The 6,863-nt window shown below is 40.7% G+C and overlaps 1 non-coding gene across 1 annotated transcript; it reads left to right on the forward strand.

Moving 5' to 3' along the window:
- The first annotated feature begins 4,488 nt into the window (after positions 1-4,488).
- Positions 4,489-4,592, forward strand: LOC130948632 (small nucleolar RNA R71). The gene has a single exon (XR_009073131.1). It is a non-coding gene; the product is annotated as a small nucleolar RNA R71 (small nucleolar RNA).
- Positions 4,593-6,863: the final 2,271 nt, after the last annotated feature.

Raw genomic sequence — 6,863 nt, forward strand, 5'->3', positions numbered from 1 at the left:
TTTAGCTTTTTGCCTCTGAATAGTTTTGGCATCTCACTCTATCCTTTGAAATTCAGAATGATTGGCTTCTTTAGGAACTCAGAATCCAGATAGTGTCATTGATTCTCCTAGTTAAGTATGATGATTCTTGAACACAGCTACTTTATGAGTCTTGGCCGTGGCCCAAAGCACTATGTCTTCCAGTATTACCACCGGATACATACATGCCACAGACACATAATTGGGTGAACTTTTTCAGATTGTGACTCAGCTTTGCTAGAGTCCCCAATTAGAGGTGTCCAGGGTTCTTAAGCACACTCTTTTTGCCTTGGATCACAACTTTATTTCTTTCTTTTTCTTTCTTTTTTTCTTTTTTTCGTTTTTTTTTCTTTTTTTCTTTTTTTTTTGTTTTTCTCTCTTTTTTTTTTGTATTCACTGCTTTTTCTTGCTTCAAGAATCATTTTTATGATTTTTCAGATCCTCAGTAACATGTCTCCTTTTTCATCATTCTTTCAAGAGCCAACATTCATGAACCACAAATTCAAAAGACATATGCACTGTTTAAGCATACATTCAGAAAACAAAAGTGTTGCCACCACATCAAAATAATTAAACTGTTATAAAATTCAAAATTCATGCAATTCTTTTCTTTTTCAATTAAGAACATTTTTTATTTAAGAAAGGTGATGGATTCATAGGACATTCATAACTTTAAGACATAGACACTAATGATCATAAGACACAAACATGGACAAACATAAAGCATAAATTTTCGAAAAACAAGAAAATAAAGAACAAGGAGATTAAAGAACGGGTCCACCTTAGTGATGGCGGCTTGTTCTTCCTCTTGAAGGTCTTATGGAGTGCTTGAGCTCCTCAATGTCTCTTCCTTGTCTTTGTTGCTCCTCTCTCATGATTCTTTGATCTTCTCTAATTTCATGGAGGAGGATGGAATGTTCTTGGTGCTCCACCCTTAGTTGTCCCATGTTGGAACTCAATTCTCCTAGGGAGGTGTTAATTTGCTCCCAATAGTCTTGTGGAGGAAAGTGCATCCCTTGAGGTATCTCAGGGATCTCATGATGAGAGGGGTCTCTTGTTTGCTCCATCCTTTTCTTAGTGATGGGCTTGTCCTCATCAATGGGGATGTCTCCCTCTATGTCAACTCCAACTGAATAACAGAGGTGACAAATGAGATGAGGAAAGGCTAACCTTGCTAAGGTAGATGACTTGTCCGCCACCTTATAAAGTTCTTGGGCTATAACCTCATGAACTTCCACTTCTTCTCCTATCATGATGCTATGGATCATGATGGCCCGGTCTAGAGTAACTTCGGACCGGTTGCTAGTGGGAATGATTGAGCGTTGGATAAACTCCAACCATCCTCTAGCCACGGGCTTGAGGTCATGCCTTCTCAATTGAACCGGCTTCCCTCTTGAATCTCTCTTCCATTGGGCGCCCTCTTCACAAATGTCAGTGAGGACTTGGTCCAACCTTTGATCAAAGTTGACCCTTCTAGTGTAAGGATGTTCATCTCCTTGCATCATAGGCAAGTTGAATGCCAACCTTACATTTTCCGGACTAAAATCCAAGTATTTCCCCCGAACCATAGTAAGCCAATTCTTTGGATCCGGGTTCACACTTTGATCATGGTTCTTGGTGATCCATGCATTGGCATAGAACTCTTGAACCATTAAGATTCCGACTTGTTGAATGGGGTTGGTAAGAACTTCCCAACCTCTTCTTCGGATCTCATGTCGGATCTCCGGATATTCACTCTTTTTGAGTGAAAAAGGGACCTCGGGGATCACCTTCTTCAAGGCCACAACTTCATAGAAGTGGTCTTGATGCACCCTTGAGATGAATCTCTCCATCTCCCATGACTCGGAGGTGGAAGCTTTTGCCTTCCCTTTCCTCTTTCTAGAGGTTTCTCCGGCCTTGGATGCCATAAATGGTTATGGAAAAACAAAAAGCAATGCTTTTACCACACCAAACTTAAAAGGTTTGCTCGTCCTCGAGCAAAAGAAGAAAGAAGAGAGTAGAAGAAGAAGAAATAAGGAAGAAGGGAATGGCTTTGTGTTTGGCCAAAGAGGGGGAGAAGTGGTGTTTAGGTTGTGTGAAAATGAAGGTGTGAAGAAGGGTTTATATAGGAGAGGGGGGCTCATGGGTCGGTCATGTATGGGTGGGTTCGGGAGGGAAAGTGGTTTGAATTTGAAAGGTGAGGTAGGTGGGGTTTTATGAAGGATGGATGTGAGTGGTGAAGAGAAAGATGGGATTTGATAGGTGAAGGGTTTTTGGGGAAGAGGTGTTGAGGTGATTGGTGAGTGGGTGAAGAAGGAAGAGGGTGGTGGAGTTGGTGGGGATCCTGTGGGGTCCACAGATCCTGAGGTGTCAAGGAAAAGTCATCCCTGCACCAAATGGCATGCAAAAACACGTTTTGTGCCAAATCTGGCGTTAAACGCCGGGCTGGTGCCCATTTCTGGCGTTTAACGCCAGGTTCTTGCCCTTTCCTGGCGTTTAACGCCAGTCTGGTGCCCCTTTCTGGCGTTAAATGCCCAGAATGGTGCCAGACTGGGTGTTAAATGCCCAACTGCTAGCCTTACTGGCGTTTAAATGCCAGTAGGTTCTTCCTCCAGGGTGTGCTGTTTTTCTTCCTGTTTTTCATTCTGTTTTTGCTTTTTCAATTGATTTTGTGACTTCTTATGATCATCAACCTACAAAAAACATAAAATAACAAAAGAAAAAAATATAACATTGGGTTGCCTCCCAACAAGCGCTTCTTTAATGTCAGTAGCTTGACAGAGGGCTCTCATGGAGCCTCACAGATACTCAGAGCAATGTTGAAACCTCCCAACACCAAACTTAGAGTTTGAATGTGGGGGTTCAACACCAAACTTAGAGTTTGGTTGTGGCCTCCCAACACCAAACTTAGAGTTTGACTGTGGGGGCTCTGCTTGACTCTGATTTGTGAGAAGCTCTTCATGCTTCCTCTCCATGGTGACAGAGGGATATCCTTGAGCCTTAAACACAAAAGATTCTTCATTCACTTGAATGATCAGTTCACCTCCATCAACATCAATCACAGCCTTTGCTGTGGCTAGGAAGGGTCTGCCAAGGATGATAGATTCATCCATGCATTTCCCAGTCTCTAGGACTATGAAATCAGCAGGGATGTAATGGTCTTCAATCTTCACCAAAACATCCTCTACAAGTCCATAAGCTTGTTTTCTTGAGTTGTCTGCCTTCTCTAGTGAGATTCTTGCAGCTTGTACCTCAAAGATCCCTAGCTTCTCCATTACAGAGAGAGGCATGAGGTTTACACTTGACCCTAAGTCACACAGAGCCTTCTTGAAGGTCATGGTGCCTATGGTGCAAGGTATGGAAAACTTCCCAGGATCTTGTCTCTTTTGAGGTAATTTCTGCCTAGACAAGTCATCCAGTTCTTTGGTGGGCAAAGGGGGTTCATCCTCCCAAGTCTCATCTCCAAATAACTTGTCATTTAGCTTCATGATTGCTCCAAGGTATTTAGCAACTTGCTCTTCAGTGACATACTCATCCTCTTCAGAGGAAGAATACTCATCAGAGCTCATGAAAGGCATAAGTAAGTCCAATGGAATCTCTATGGTCTCATTTTGAGCCTCAGATTCCCATGGTTCCTCATTAGGGAACTCATTGGAGGTCAGTGCACGCCCATTGAGGTCTTCCTCAGTGGCGTTCACTTCCTCTCCCTCCTCTCCAAATTTGGCCATGTTGATGGCCTTGCACTCTCCTTTTGGATTTTCTTCTGTATTGCTTGGAAGAGTACTAGGAGGGAGTTCAGTAACTTTCTTGCTCAGCTGTCCCACTTGTGCCTCCAAATTCCTAATGGAGGATCTTGTTTCAGTCATGAAACTTTGAGTGGTTTTGATTAGATCAGAGACCATGGTTGCTAAGTCAGAGGTGTTCTGCTTAGAGCTCTCTGTCTGTTGCTGAGAAGATGATGGAAAAGGCTTGCTATTGCTAAACCTGTTTCTTCCACCATTATTGTTGTTGAAACCTTGTTGAGGTCTCTCTTGATTCTTCCATGAGAAATTTGGGTGATTTCTCCATGAAGAATTATAGGTGTTTCCATAGGGTTCTCCTAGGTAATTCACCTCTTCCATTGAAGGGTTCTCAGGATCATAAGCTTCTTCTTCAGATGAAGCATCCTTAGTACTGTTTGGTGCATTTTGCATTCCTGACAGACTTTGAGAAATCAAATTGACTTGCTGAGTCAATATTTTGTTCTGAGCTAATATGGCATTCAGAGTGTCAATCTCAAGAACTCCTTTCTTCTGATTAGTCCCATTGTTCACAGGATTCCTTTCAGAAGTGTACATGAATTGGTTATTTGCAACCATTTCAATTAGCTCTTGAGCTTCTGTAGGCGTCTTCTTCAGATGAAGAGATCCTCCAGCAGAGCTATCCAAAGACATATTGGATAGTTCAGAGAGACCATCATAGAAAATACCTATGATGCTCCATTCAGAAAGTATGTCAGATGGACATTTTCTGATCAATTGTTTGTATCTTTCCCAAGCTTCATAGAGGGATTCTCCATCCTTCTGTCTGAAGGTTTGGACTTCCACTCTAAGCTTACTCAATTTTTGAGGTGGAAAGAACTTTGCCAAGAAGGCATTGACTAGCTTTTCCCATGAGTCCAGGCTTTCTTTAGGTTGTGAGTCCAACCATGTCCTAGCTCTGTCTCTTACAGCAAAAGGGAATAGCATAAGTCTGTAGACCTCAGGGTCAACCCCATTAGTCTTGATAGTGTCACAGATTTGCAAGAATTCAGCTAAAAACTGATGAGGATCTTCCAATGGAAGTCCATGGAACTTGCAATTCTGTTGCATTAGAGAAACTAATTGAGGCTTAATCTCAAAGTTGTTTGCTCCAATGGCAGGGATAGAGATGCTTCTCCCATAGAAGTCGGGAGTAGGTGCAGTAAAGTCACCCATCACCTTCCTTGCATTGTTTGCATTGTTGTTATTTTCGGCTGCCATGTCTTCTTCTTCTTTGAAGATTTCTGTTAGGTCCTCTACAGAGAGTTGTGCCTTAGCTTCTCTTAGTTTTCGCTTCAAGGTCCTTTCAGGTTCAGGGTCAGCTTCAACAAGAATGCCTTTGTCTTTGCTCCTGCTCATATGAAAGAGAAAAGAACAAGAAAATATGGAATCCTTTATGTCACAGTATAGAGATTCCGTGAGGTGTCAGAAGAAAAGAAAAATAGAAGGAAGAGGTAGAAGAATTCGAACTTAATTAGATAGAGTTCGAATTGTGCATTGAGAAGGAGTGGTACTCCATAAATAGAAGGATGTGGGAAGAGAGGAAGAAATTTTCAAAAATCAAGTGAAATATTTTGAAAACATTTTTGAAAAACTTTAATTGATTTTCGAAAATCAAGAGTGGGAAATAAATTAAGTAATTTTTGAAAAAGATTTTGAAATTAGAAATCAAAAAGATATGATTAAAAACTGTTTTGAAAAAGGTGTGATTAAAAAGATATGATAAAAAATTATGCTTTTAAAAAGGTATGATTGAAAAGATATGATTTGAAAACAATTTTAAAAAGATTTGATTTTAAAAATTAATGACTTCCCTAACAAGAAAAGATATGATTCAAACATTAAACCTTTTTCAACAGAAAAGGCAACATACTTAAAATGTTCAATCAAATCATTAATTGTTAGTAAGTATCTTTGAAAAAGGAAAGAAATTGATTTTGAAAACATTTGATTGAAAAGATATGATTTGAAAAAGATTTGATTTTGAAAAACTTTGAAAACTTGAAAAAAATTGATTTTGAAAACAAAATCCTCCCGCTTGTGCCATCCTGGCGTTAAACGCCCAGAATGGTGCACATTCTGGCGTTTAACGCCCAATGCACTACCTTTTTGGGCATTAAACGCCTAACCAGGCACCCTGGCTGGCGTTTAAATGCCAGTCTGTCCTTCTTCACTGGGCGTTTTGAACGCCCAGCTTTTTCTGTGTAATTCCTCTGCTGCATGTTCTGAATCTTCAGTTCCCTATACTATTGACTTGAAAATAGAACCAAGATCAAATAAACAATGCATGCAAGACACCAAACTTAAAGGAACAAGAAGCTTCCATGAAGAACCTAGAGAGGCAGATTGGGCAAATCTCCAAACAGATTTCTGTTGAAAAACCATCAAGCTCACTACCAAGTGACACCATTCCTAACCCAAAGGAAGAATGCAAGGTCGTGCAACTAAGAAGTGAAAAGATGTTAGTGGATGGTAACCAAGGAGCAACCAAGAATAATGACAATGAGCCAACAAAGAATGATGAAGCCATCAACAAGGACATGACAAGCAAGAATATCCCAGAAAAACTCACAAAGGAAAACAACCAACCACAGAATCTGAAGAAGGGAAAGCAGATCATGGAAGAACCAATTCCAAGACAACTTCAAGGGGAGAAAAGCTTGACACCCCTAATACCTTATCCACAGAGATTTCACAAAGAGACAAAGGATCAGCATTTCCACAAATTTCTTGAGACTTTCAAGAAGCTGGAAATCAACATACCTTTGGCTGAGGCATTGGAGCAAATGCCTCTGTATGCCAAGTTCTTAAAGGAGCTCATCAACAAGAAGAGAAGATGGAATGAGAAGGAGACTGTAATGCTTAGTGAAGAATGTAGTGCACTCATAAAAAAGGGACTCCCTCCCAAGCTTGAAGATCCTGGAGGTTTCTTCCTACCCTGCACTATTGGAAGCCTATTCATCAACAAGGGGATGTGTGACTTAGGAGCAAGCATAAATCTAATCCCATCTTCTTTAGTGAAAAAGCTTAGCATAGAGGAGGTGAAACCAATACAGATGTCTTTGGAGTTGGTGGACCAATCAGTAA

The sequence above is a fragment of the Arachis stenosperma genome, chromosome 1 (genome assembly GCF_014773155.1).
Source record: "Arachis stenosperma cultivar V10309 chromosome 1, arast.V10309.gnm1.PFL2, whole genome shotgun sequence".
Lineage (NCBI taxonomy): Eukaryota > Viridiplantae > Streptophyta > Magnoliopsida > Fabales > Fabaceae > Arachis > Arachis stenosperma.